Here is a 13,529-nt window from a genome sequence, read left to right as displayed (position 1 = left end):
ACTGGATGCCCTTTGGGCAAGGAGTGTGAGGACGGAAGAATGAGAACACAAGTTAGGCGTAGGTTTCGGGACGAGGGCACGGCAGGCACTCTCTGCACATCTGAATCGGGACTTCGTCCATCTGAAGTCAGGGAGAGGATCAGACCTAGGCTCAGGTTGGAGTTTCTGTCCATTATGGCCCTTTCTTGAAGGGGGCAGCATCTCGTAGCCATGGAGGTTTACCCAGGAGGGGAGTTGGGATATGCTCCAAGCCACAAGGATTTTTTCTGATCAACAATAGAGATCTGTTGGATCGCTCCAGGATGTTTCATAAGGAACGACAGCAAAGCAGGGATCGAAGGATGGAACCCTGGGCAGACTGTATCGATTCTAACTGTCTCCCAGTTAATAGACAGTTTTGATATGCTAGCTCTAGGGGATCAACGGACGGGGCTGAGCTGAAATGGACTCTACTGCGGATGGGACCTATTGTGGGTTTGTGTGCATAGAGACCCTGGCACGGAGCTGTGACACACGGACCCTGAATGCTTCTCCTAACCAGAGGTTTTGCGTCATCTCCAAAAGACAAGTTTCCCATGTGGAGACTAGATTTGATCTCATTGGTGCCTCAGGAAAGCCCCACATGCTGATATTGGAAACCAGGCCTCTGATGAGAGATAGCAGGAAACCAAAACAATGGACCCCATTAGGGCCTAGGGCCCTGACCCGTTCAATCTCCTTCTCTGGGGACATCCATGAGTGGAGATGGATGCTCAGCTGGTTCCAGGAAGCCCTTGTTTGTCCTGGGCGTTCTATACTATGGGGATGGCCTTGGGGACTTTGGAGGTTTCTCCGAGTTTGTATGATTGTGGTCAATGGAAGGGGCAGAATTCCCGTGGAGTTGAGAGGCACAGACCTGATGTGTGGCTCCAGGGTCCCCAGGCTGGAGGGTGTGGAAGCCAGGCATGTGGGGATAGAAGTCTGAAAACACACACTCGGCTTGTTTTGGGGACGTAGGTATGGCAGTCCCGATCTACAGACCGTGAGGGGAACTCTTTGGGATAGGAAGAAAGAGCGAGTGTGAGGCGCTTATTCAGGCTTTTGTCTCTGGATTTTGTGTCAACGATGGGCGTGGAATGTCGGGGAGGCCTCATGGGCCATGGATGAGTCTTCCTCTCTGTGGATTTGGCCCGATCCCAATTTGGGGGTCATTCTGTGGGATGGGAGTAGTCCTTTCAGTTTGGTTACCTCATTCTAAAGCAGAGCACTGGGGAGGGGCGAATGGACAACACGAACTATGGTTAAAAATTGGGGCCTAGGGGCATGGCAAGCCCAATATGCCGTCTCTTGGTCCAGCCGCTGAGACACGTTACTTGGGGACTGGGCTCACGCTGAGGGTCACAATGCGTATCTGTGACCAACGCGGCCCTCAAGCATGGCGGGGTCAAAGGGCCACACTGCTATCAACTACGCTGAACGTTGGGCAACACGCCAACCACAAGATTTCTTGCCATGGGGAAGGATTTCTGATTTCTGCCTCATGTTCAAACCTGGGCAGTGATTGGAGAAAACGTCTAGGTTCTGAAGCCTGAAAACCGAAGTTGCGAAGAGATGACGACCTAAGGCTTTGGCAGGTCCGATGTGTTCAGTGTGAGTCCAGCTGGCTGGGTGTGGGTCGGGAGGTCCAGGCTCAGGCTGTGACAGAAAGGGCATGAGTGCCCAGGGCATCCTGTAGGATTGGGGTACAGTCAAGTGGCGAAAAGTTTGATCCTCCTTTGGGGCTTCTGGTTAGCCCCAGAGGGCAATGTTTTTTCTTCTGGACGGCAGGCAGAGGGCTGCATTGTAGTTCTGGAATTGCCAAACTGGAGGGCTTGTGGGCCAGGAGTTGAGGACAGAAGTCTGAGAACACAAGCAACCTTAGGTTTCTGGGCGAGGGCATGGCAGGTACGCTCTGCAGAGCTGAAACGAGATCTCGTGCATCTGAAATCAGGTGAGGATCTGGCGAACACTCAGGTTGGAGTTTCAGTCCCTTATGGCCCTCTTCATGAAGAGGTGGTGGATCACGAGGCCATGGAATTTTTCCCACGATGGGAGTTGTGAGATGCTCCAAACCGTAAAGATTCTTCTGCAGGGCGATTGAACCTGTTGGTTGGCTCCAGGACTTCCCATACGGATCGATTCCGAGTAGGGTTCTAAGGATGGATGGCTGGGAAGCCCGACTCTCATTCCTCTTGTGTCCTAGTGGCAAGACAGGTTAGATCTGCTGGATCTGGGGGAGAAAGTGAGAGGGTTGAGTTGAAGTGGACTCTCTTGTGGATGGGTCCTAATGTGGGTTTGTGTCCATGGAGAACTTGGAATGAGGCAGTGGCACAGGGTCCCTGAAGGGTTCTCCTAACCAGAGGCTTTGACACAGCTCCAACGTGCATGATTCCCACGTGGAGACGAGATTTGTTCTGATGGGTGCCTCAAGAAACAGCCATATGCTGCTATTGGAATCCAGGCCTCTGGGGAGAGATGCCTAGACAACAAAGCAATGGATCCGATTAGGATCTAGGGGCCTGCTCATTCCAATTTACCTCTGGGGACATCTGTCCACGGGTCTAAGTGCAGGTAGATGCTCAGCTGGTGTCAGACCGCCCTTGTTTTTCCTGGGCAGTCAACATTAATTGGATGGCCCCGGGCTCTTTGGATGTTTATCATCCTATTTCTAGGTTTGTGGCCAATGGAATGGGCAGAATTCCCAGGTACAGTCCTCAGGTTTGGCTCCAAGAACCTGTGCCTGTAGGTTTTGTGGGCCAGGGCTGTGGGGACAGTTGTCTGATAACACAAACCCGGTGTGGGTTTCGGGTGGTAGGTATTGCAGGACTGATCTACAGACCGTGAGGAGAACTCTTCAGGATATGAACAAGGGGGCGAGTGTGAGACGCTTGCTCAAGATTTTGTCTCTGGATATTGTGACACTGATGGCCGTGGAATGTCCGGGTGGCCTCAGGGGCCATGGACGAGTCTTCCTCTCTGGGCATTTGGCCCGCTCCCAAGAGTTTGGGGTTATTCTTTGAGATGGGAGGAGTCCGTTTTGTTTTGTTTTTACCTCAGTTGTCCCACCAAAAGAGAGTTTCCAGGGCAGAGCCCTGGGGAGGGGCGACTGGACAACCAGAAAGCTGGTTAAAACTTGGGGCCTAGGGGCATGGCAAGCCCATTATGTCGTCTAATGGTCCAGCCACTGAGAGGACTTACTAGAGGACAGGACTCATGCTGAGGGTCACAATGCATGTTTGTGCCCTCTTCGTACTCAAGCATGGGCCGGGCCTCATGGTGAACGCTGGTTTCTCCTACACTGAACGTGGGACAACTTGCCAACCACAAGGTTTCTTGCCATAGGGAAGGAGGAGTTCTGATTTCTGCATCACATTCACCCCTTGGCGGGGTGTGGAGTTAAGGTCTATGTCCTGAAGCCTGAGAAGCTAGGTTGGGAATAGATGACGAGCTAAGGCCATGGCGGGTCTGTTGTGCTCAGTGTGCGGTCAGCTGTCTGGGTGTTGGTCAGGAAGTCCGGGCTCAGGCTGTGTCAGACAGTGTATTAGTGCCCAGATGTGTCGATATAATTTGTGTACAGAAGGGTGCCGTGTAGGTCTATCCTCATTTCGGGTGTCTGGGAAGCTCCATAGGGCACCATTTTGCTTTTTAACTGGAGGGCAGGCAGAATGCTGCCTTGTGCGTCCGGAATGCCAAATGTGAGGTCTTGGGGGCCAGGAGTGTGAGGACGGACATTGGAGAACAGAAGTTTCACATAGGTTTAAGGGCGAGGGCAATGCCGGCACATTCTGCACAGCTGCATCGAGATGTCGTGCATCTGAATTCAGGGCGAGGATCAGACGTTGGCTCAGGTTGGAGTTCCTGTCCATGATTTCCCCTTCAGAAAGGGGGTGGGGGCTTCAGAAAGCCATCACGGTTTTCCCACGTTGGGAGTGGTGAGATGCTCCAAAAGGCAAGGATTCCTTCTGCAGGACATGTGAGACCTTTTGGATGGGTCCAGGACGTTCCATATGGAAGGACGCCAGAGCAGGGTTCTAAGGGCGGAGCCCTGGGCGAGCCGCCTCGCATCTCAATCGTCTCCTAGCGACAAGACACGTTCTATCTGCTGGCTCTGGCGGAGCAAACGAGAAGCCAGAGTTGAAATGGACTCTCCTGCGGATGGATCCTATATGTGGGTTTATGTCCATGGAGACCTTGGAAAGGGGTGGTGGCACCGGGCCCTGAAGGATTCTCCTAACCGGAAGGTTTGACACAGTTCCAGCCTGCTATTTTCCCATGTCGAGACAAGATTTGCCTCCGGAAACCCCCGCATGCTGGTATTTGAAAACATGCCTCTGAGGAGAGATGCCTGGAAACCAAAGCAATGGATCCGATTACGGCCTAGGGACCTGTGAGGTTCAATCTACTACCCTGGTGACATCCAACTACGGTATGAGTGGAGGTAGATGCTCAGCTGTTGTCAGACGCCCTTGTTTGTCCCGGGCGGCCTACACAATTGGGATGGCCTCAGGGACTGTGGAGGTTTCTCCTAATTTGGAGGCGTGTGGTCAAGTGAATGGGCAGAATTCCAGTGGAGTGGGCAGGCACAGACCTGATGTGTGGCTCCAGGGGCCCCAGCCTGGACGGTGTGTGGGCCAGGAGCGTGGGGATAGAAGTCTGAAAACACTAACGCGGCTTACGTTTGGGGACATAAGTATGGCAGGCCCGATCTACAGGCCCTGAGGAGAACTCTTCGGGATATGAAGAAAGAGTGAGTGTGAGGCATTTATTCAGGCTTTTGTCTCTGGATTTTGTGTCAACAATGGCCGTGGAATGTCGAGGAGGCCTCATGGGCCATGGACAAGTCTTCCTCTCTGTGGATTTGGCACGTACCCAATTGTTTGGGGTCCATCATGGGGATGGGAGGAGTCGTATCAGTTTGGTTACCTCAGGTGTCCCACCAAAAGAGGGATTTCAAAGCAGAGCCCTGCGGAGGGGTGAATGGACAAACCGAACTATGGTTAGTTCCAGCCACTGAGAGGCCTTCCTTGAGGACAGAACTCACGCTGTGGGTCAGAATGTGTGTTTATGCCTTCTAAGCGCTCAAGCATGGGCGGGAATCATGGTCCACACTGTTGCTCCTACACTGAACGTTGGGCTCCATGCCAACCACATGTATGCTTGCCATGGGGAAGTAGTAGTTCTGATTTTTTTTCCATCTCTTTCACCGCTGGGCCGTGATTGGAGTTAAGGTCTAGGTTGTGTAGTCTGAAAACCGAGCTTGGGAAGAGATGACGACTTAAGTCCATGTCAGGTCCGACGTGCTCAGTGTGGAGCCAGCTCGCTGAGTGTTGGTCGGGAGGTTCAGGCCTAGGCTGCGTCAGACCAGGCATTAGTTTTCAGGGTATATTGTATAATTGGGGGAGAGTCGAGTGCCATGCAGCTTGATCCTCATTTATCGTTTCTGGGTAGCCCCAAGGGCAACGTTTTTCTTCTGGAGGGCAGGCAGAGTGCTGCTTTGTGGCTCCGGAATTCCCAAACTGGATGCCCTTTGGGCAAGGAGTGTGAGGACGGAAGAATGAGAACACAAGTTAGGCGTAGGTTTCGGGACGAGGGCACGGCAGGCACTCTCTGCACATCTGAATCGGGACTTCGTCCATCTGAAGTCAGGGAGAGGTTCAGACCTAGGCTCAGCTTGGAGTTTCTGTCCATTATGGCCCTTTCTTGAAGGGGGCAGCATCCCGAAGCCATGGAGGTTTACCCAGGAGGGGAGTTGGGATATGCTCCAAGCCACAAGGATTTTTTCTGATCAACAATTGAGATCTGTTGGATCGCTCCAGGATGTTTCATAAGGAACGACAGCAAAGCAGGGATCGAAGGATGGAACCCTGGGCAGACTGTATCGATTCTAACTGTCTCCCAGTTAATAGACAGTTTTGATATGCTAGCTCTAGGGGAGCAACGGAAGGGGCTGAGCTGAAATGGACTCTACTACGGATGGGACCTATTGTGGGTTTGTGTGCATAGAGACCCTGGCACGGAGCTGTGACACACGGACCCTGAATGCTTCTCCTAACCAGAAGTTTTGCGTCATCTCCAAAAGACAAGTTTCCCATGTGGAGACTAGATTTGATCTGATTGGTGCCTCAGGAAAGCCCCACATGCTGATATTGGAAACCAGGCCTCTGATGAGAGATAGCAGGAAACCAAAACAATGGACCCCATTAGGGCCTAGGGCCCTGACCCGTTCAATCTCCTTCTCTGGGGACATCCATGAGTGGAGATGGATGCTCAGCTGGTTCCAGGCAGCCCTTGTTTGTCCTGGGCGTTCTATACTATGGGGATTGCCTTGGGGACTTTGGAGGTTTCTCCGAGTTTGTATGAATGTGGTCAAAGGAAGGGGCAGAATTCCCGTGGAGTTGAGAGGCAGAGACCTGATGTGTGGCTCCAGGGTCCCCAGGCTGGAGGGTGTGTAAGCCAGGCATGTGGGGATAGAAGTCTGAAAACACACACTCGGCTTGTTTTGGGGACGTAGGTATGGCAGTCCCGATCTACAGACCGTGAGGGGAACTCTTTGGGATAGGAAGAAAGAGCGAGTGTGAGGCGCTTATTCAGGCTTTTGTCTCTGGATTTTGTGTCAACGATGGGCGTGGAATGTCGGGGAGGCCTCATGGGCCATGGATGAGTCTTCCTCTCTGTGGATTTGGCCCGATCCCAATTTGGGGGTCAATCTGTGGAATGGGAGGAGTCCTTTCAGTTTGGTTACCTCATTCTAAAGCAGAGCACTGGGGAGGGGCGAATGGACAACACGAACTATGGTTAAAAATTGGGGCCTAGGGGCATGGCAAGCCCAATATGCCGTCTCTTGGTCCAAACCACTGAGAGACCTACTTGGGGACTGGGCTCATGCTGAGGGTCACAATGCGTATCTGTGACCAACGCGGCCCTCAAGCATGGCGGGGTCAAAGGGCCACACTGCTATCAACTACGCTGAACGTTGGGCAACACGCCAACCACAAGATTTCTTGCCATGGGGAAGGATTTCTGATTTCTGCCTCATGTTCAACCCTGGGCAGTGATTGGAGAAAACGTCTAGGTTCTGAAGCCTGAAAACCGAAGTTGGGAAGAGATGACGACCTAAGGCTTTGGCAGGTCCGATGTGTTCAGTGTGAGTCCAGCTGGCTGGGTGTGGGTCGGGAGGTCCAGGCTCAGGCTGTGACAGAAAGGGCATGAGTGCCCAGGGCATCCTGTAGGATTGGGGTACAGTCAAGTGGCGAAAAGTTTGATCCTCCTTTGGGGCTTCTGGTTAGCCCCAGAGGGCAATGTTTTTTCTTCTGGACGGCAGGCAGAGGGCTGCATTGTATTTCTGGAATTGCCAAACTGGAGGGCTTGTGGGCCAGGAGTTGAGGACAGAAGTCTGAGAACACAAGCAACCTTAGGTTTCTGGGCGAGGGCATGGCAGGTACGCTCTGCAGAGCTGAAACGAGATCTCGTGCATCTGAAATCAGGTGAGGATCTGGCGAACACTCAGGTTGGAGTTTCAGTCCCTTATGGCCCTCTTCATGAAGAGGTGGTGGATCACGAGGCCATGGAATTTTTCCCACGATGGGAGTTGTGAGATGCTCCAAACCGTAAAGATTCTTCTGCAGGGCGATTGAACCTGTTGGTTGGCTCCAGGACTTCCCATACGGATCGATTCCGAGTAGGGTTCTAAGGATGGATGGCTGGGAAGCCCGACTCTCATTCCTCTTGTGTCCTAGTGGCAAGACAGGTTAGATCTGCTGGATCTGGGGGAGAAAGTGAGAGGGTAGAGTTGAAGTGGACTCTCTTGTGGATGGGTCCTAATGTGGGTTTGTGTCCATGGAGAACTTGGAATGAGGCAGTGGCACAGGGTCCCTGAAGGGTTCTCCTAACCAGAGGCTTTGACACAGCTCCAACGTGCATGATTCCCACGTGGAGACGAGATTTGTTCTGATGGGTGCCTCAAGAAACAGCCATATGCTGCTATTGGAATCCAGGCCTCTGGGGAGAGATGCCTAGACAACAAATCAATGGATCCGATTAGGATCTAGGGGCCTGCTCATTCCAATTTACCTCTGGGGACATCTGTCCACGGGTCTAGGTGTAGGTAGATGCTCAGCTGGTGTCAGACCGCCCTTGTTTTTCCTGGGCAGTCAACACTATTGGGATGGCCCCGGGCACTTTGGAGGTTTATCATCCTATTTCTAGGTTTGTGGCCAATGGAATGGGCAGAATTCCCAGGTACAGTCCTCAGGTTTGGCTCCAAGAACCTGTGCCTGTAGGTTTTGTGGGCCAGGGCTGTGGGAACAGTTGTCTGAAAACACAAACCCGGCTTAGGATTCGGGTCGTAGGTATTGCAGGACTGATCTACAGACCGTGAGGAGAACTCTTCAGGATATGAACAAGGGGGCGAGTGTGAGATGCTTGCTCAAGATTTTGTCTCTGGATATTGTGTCACTGATGGCCGTGGAATGTCCGGGTGGCCTCAGGGGCCATGGACGAGTCTTCCTCTCTGGGCATTTGGCCCGCTCCCAAGAGTTTGGGGTTATTCGTTGAGATGGGAGGAGTCCGTTTTGTTTTGTTTTTACCTCAGTTGTCCCACCAAAAGAGAGTTTCCAGGGCAGAGCCCTGGGGAGGGGCGACTGGACAACCAGAAAGCTGGTTAAAACTTGGGGCCTAGGGGCATGGCAAGCCTATTATGACGTCTAATGGTCCAGCAACTTAGAGGACTTACTAGAGGACAGGACTCACGCTGAGGGTCACAATGCGTGTTTGTGCCCTCTTCGTACTCATGCATGGGCCGGGCCTCATGGTGAACGCTGGTTTCTCCTACACTGAACGTGGGACAACATGCCAACCACAAGGTTTCTTGCCATAGGGAAGGAGGAGTTCTGATTTCTGCATCACATTCACCCCTTGGCGGGGTGTGGAGTTAAGGTCTATGTCCTGAAGCCTGAGAAGCTAGGTTGGGAATAGATGACGAGCTAAGGCCATGGCGGGTCTGTTGTGCTCAGTGTGCGGTCAGCTGTCTGGGTGTTGGTCAGGAAGTCCGGGCTCAGGCTGTGTCAGACAGTGTATTAGTGCCCAGATGTGTCGATATAATTTGTGTACAGAAGGGTGCCGTGTAGGTCTATCCTCATTTCGGGTGTCTGGGAAGCTCCATAGGGCACCATTTTGCTTTTTATCTGGAGGGCAGGCAGACTGCTGCCTTGTGGGTCCAGAATTGCCGAACGTGAGGTCTTGGGGGCCAGGAGTGTGAGGACGGACATTGGAGAACAGAAGTTTCACATAGGTTTAAGGGCGAGGGCAAGGCCGGCACACTCTGCACAGCTGCATCGAGATGTCGTGCATCTGAATTCAGCGCGAGGATCAGACGTTGGCTCCGGTTGGAGTTCCTGTCCATGATTTCCCCTTCAGAAAGGGGGTGGGGCCTTCAGAAAGCCATCATGGATTTCCCACGTTGGGAGTGGTGAGATGCTCCAAAAGGCAAGGATTCCTTCTGCAGGACATGTGAGACCTTTTGGATGGGTCCAGGACGTTCCATATGGAAGGACCCCAGAGCAGGGTTCTAAGGGCGGAGCCCTGGGCAAGCCGCCTCGGATCTCAATCGTCTCCTAGCGACAAGACAGGTTCTATCTGCTGGCTCTGGCGGAGCAACCGAGAAGCCAGAGTTGAAATGGACTCTCCTGCGGATGGATCCTATATGTGGGTTTGTGTCCATGGAGACCTTGGAAAGGGGTGGTGGCACCGGGCCCTGAAGGATTCTCCTAACCGGAAGTTTTGACACAGTTCCAGCCTGCTATTTTCCCATGTCGAGACAAGATTTGCCTCCGGAAACCCCCGCATGCTGGTATTTGAAAACATGCCTCTGAGGAGAGATGCCTGGAAACCAAAGCAATGGATCCGATTACGGCCTAGGGACCTGTGAGGTTCAATCTACTACCCTGGTGACATCCAACTACGGTATGAGTGGAGGTAGATGCTCAGCTGTTGTCAGACGCCCTTGTTTGTCCCGGGCGGCCTACACAATTGGGATGGCCTCAGGGACTGTGGAGGTTTCTCCTAATTTGGAGGCGTGTGGTCAAGTGAATGGGCAGAATTCCAGTGGAGTGGGCAGGCACAGACCTGATGTGTGGCTCCAGGGGCCCCAGCCTGGAGGGTGTGTGGGCCAGGAGCGTGGGGATAGAAGTCTGAAAACACTAACGCGGCTTACGTTTGGGGACATAAGTATGGCAGGCCCGATCTACAGGCCCTGAGGAGAACTCTTCGGGATATGAAGAAAGAGTGAGTGTGAGGCATTTATTCAGGCTTTTGTCTCTGGATTTTGTGTCAACAATGGCCGTGGAATGTCGAGGAGGCCTCATGGGCCATGGACAAGTCTTCCTCTCTGTGGATTTGGCACGTACCCAATTGTTTGGGGTCCATCATGGGGATGGGAGGAGTCGTATCAGTTTGGTTACCTCAGGTGTCCCACCAAAAGAGGGATTTCAAAGCAGAGCCCTGCGGAGGGGTGAATGGACAAACCGAACTATGGTTAGTTCCAGCCACTGAGAGGCCTTCCTTGAGGACAGAACTCACGCTGTGGGTCAGAATGTGTGTTTATGCCTTCTAAGCGCTCAAGCATGGGCGGGAATCATGGTCCACACTGTTGCTCCTACACTGAACGTTGGGCTCCATGCCAACCACATGTATGCTTGCCATGGGGAAGTAGTAGTTCTGATTTTTTTTTCCATCTCTTTCACCGCTGGGCCGTGATTGGAGTTAAGGTCTAGGTTGTGTAGTCTGAAAACCGAGCTTGGGAAGAGATGACGACTTAAGTCCATGTCAGGTCCGACGTGCTCAGTGTGGAGCCAGCTCGCTGAGTGTTGGTCGGGAGGTTCAGGCCTAGGCTGCGTCAGACCAGGCATTAGTTTTCAGGGTATATTGTATAATTGGGGGAGAGTCGAGTGCCATGCAGCTTGATCCTCATTTATCGTTTCTGGGTAGCCCCAAGGGCAACGTTTTTCTTCTGGAGGGCAGGCAGAGTGCTGCTTTGTGGCTCCGGAATTCCCAAACTGGATGCCCTTTGGGCAAGGAGTGTGAGGACGGAAGAATGAGAACACAAGTTAGGCGTAGGTTTCGGGACGAGGGCACGGCAGGCACTCTCTGCACATCTGAATCGGGACTTCGTCCATCTGAAGTCAGGGAGAGGTTCAGACCTAGGCTCAGCTTGGAGTTTCTGTCCATTATGGCCCTTTCTTGAAGGGGGCAGCATCCCGAAGCCATGGAGGTTTACCCAGGAGGGGAGTTGGGATATGCTCCAAGGCACAAGGATTTTTTCTGATCAACAATTGAGATCTGTTGGATCGCTCCAGGATGTTTCATAAGGAACGACAGCAAAGCAGGGATCGAAGGATGGAACCCTGGGCAGACTGTATCGATTCTAACTGTCTCCCAGTTAATAGACAGTTTTGATATGCAAGCTCTAGGGGAGCAACGGAAGGGGCTGAGCTGAAATGGACTCTTCTGCCGATGGGACCTATTGTGGGTTTGTGTGCATAGAGACCCTGGCACGGAGCTGTGACACACGGACCCTGAATGCTTCTCCTAACCAGAGGTTTTGCGTCATCTCCAAAAGACAAGTTTCCCATGTGGAGACTAGATTTGATCTGATTGGTGCCTCAGGAAAGCCCCACATGCTGATATTGGAAACCAGGCCTCTGATGAGAGATAGCAGGAAACCAAAACAATGGACCCCATTAGGGCCTAGGGCCCTGACCCGTTCAATCTCCTTCTCTGGGGACATCCATCTACAGTATGAGTGGAGATGGATGCTCAGCTGGTTCCAGGCAGCCCTTGTTTGTCCTGGGCGTTCAATACTATGGGGATGGCCTTGGGGACTTTGGAGGTTTCTCCGAGTTTGTATGAATGTGGTCAATGGAAGGGGCAGAATTCCCGTGGAGTTGAGAGGCACAGACCTGATGTGTGGCTCCAGGGTCCCCAGGCTGGAGGGTGTGGAAGCCAGGAATGTGGGGATAGAAGTCTGAAAACACACACTCGGCTTGTTTTGGGGACGTAGGTATGGCAGTCCCGATCTACAGACCGTGAGGGGAACTCTTTGGGATAGGAAGAAAGAGCGAGTGTGAGGCGCTTATTCAGGCTTTTGTCTCTGGATTTTGTGTCAACGATGGGCGTGGAATGTCGGGGAGGCCTCATGGGCCATGGATGAGTCTTCCTCTCTGTGGATTTGGCCCGATCCCAATTTGGGGGTCAATCTGTGGGATGGGAGGAGTCCTTTCAGTTTGGTTACCTCATTCTAAAGCAGAGCACTGGGGAGGGGCGAATGGACAACACGAACTATGGTTAAAAATTGGGGCCTAGGGGCATGGCAAGCCCAATATGCCGTCTCTTGGTCCAAACCACTGAGACAGCTTACTTGGGGACTGGGCTCACGCTGAGGGTCACAATGCGTATCTGTGACCAACGCGGCCCTCAAGCATGGCGGGGTCAAAGGGCCACACTGCTATCAACTACGCTGAACGTTGGGCAACACGCCAACCACAAGATTTCTTGGCATGGGGAAGGATTTCTGATTTCTGCCTCATGTTCAAACCTGGGCAGTGATTGGAGAAAACGTCTAGGTTCTGAAGCCTGAAAACCGAAGTTGGGAAGAGATGACGACCTAAGGCTTTGGCAGGTCCGATGTGTTCAGTGTGAGTCCAGCTGGCTGGGTGTGGGTCGGGAGGTCTGGACCTCAGGCTGTGACAGAAAGGGCATGAGTGCCCAGGGCATCCTGTAGGATTGGGGTACAGTCAAGTGGCGAAAAGTTTGATCCTCCTTTGGGGCTTCTGGTTAGCCCCAGAGGGCAATGTTTTTTCTTCTGGACGGCAGGCAGAGGGCTGCATTGTAGTTCTGGAATTGCCAAACTGGAGGACTTGTGGGCCAGGAGATGAGGACAGAAGTCTGAGAACACAAGCAACCTTAGGTTTCTGGGCGAGGGCATGACAGGTACTCTCTGCAGAGCTGAAACGAGATCTCGTGCTTCTGAAATCAGGTGAGGATCTGACGAACGCTCAGGTTGGAGTTTCTGTCCCTTATGGCCCTCTTCATGAAGAGGTGGTGGATCACGAGGCCATGGAATTTTTCCCACGATGGGAGTTGTGAGATGCTCCAAACCGTAAAGATTCTTCTGCAGGGCGATTGAGACCTGTTGGTTGGCTCCAGGACTTCCCATACGGATCGATTCCGAGTAGGGTTCTAAGGATGGATGGCTGGGAAGCCCGACTCTCATTCCTCTTGTGTCCTAGTGGCAAGACAGGTTAGATCTGCTGGATCTGGGGGAGAAACTGAGAGGGTTGAGTTGAATTGGACTCTCTTGTGGATGGGTCCTAATGTGGGTTTGTGTCCATGGAGAACTTGGAATGAGGCAGTGGCACAGGGTCCCTGAAGGGTTCTCCTAACCAGAGGCTTTGACACAGCTCCAACGTGCATGATTCCCACGTGGAGACGAGATTTGTTCTGATGGGTGCCTCAAG

This window comes from Mustela lutreola, chromosome Y (genome assembly GCF_030435805.1).
Source record: "Mustela lutreola isolate mMusLut2 chromosome Y, mMusLut2.pri, whole genome shotgun sequence".
Classification (NCBI taxonomy): Eukaryota; Metazoa; Chordata; class Mammalia; order Carnivora; family Mustelidae; genus Mustela; species Mustela lutreola.
This window is presented reverse-complemented; position numbering follows the sequence as displayed.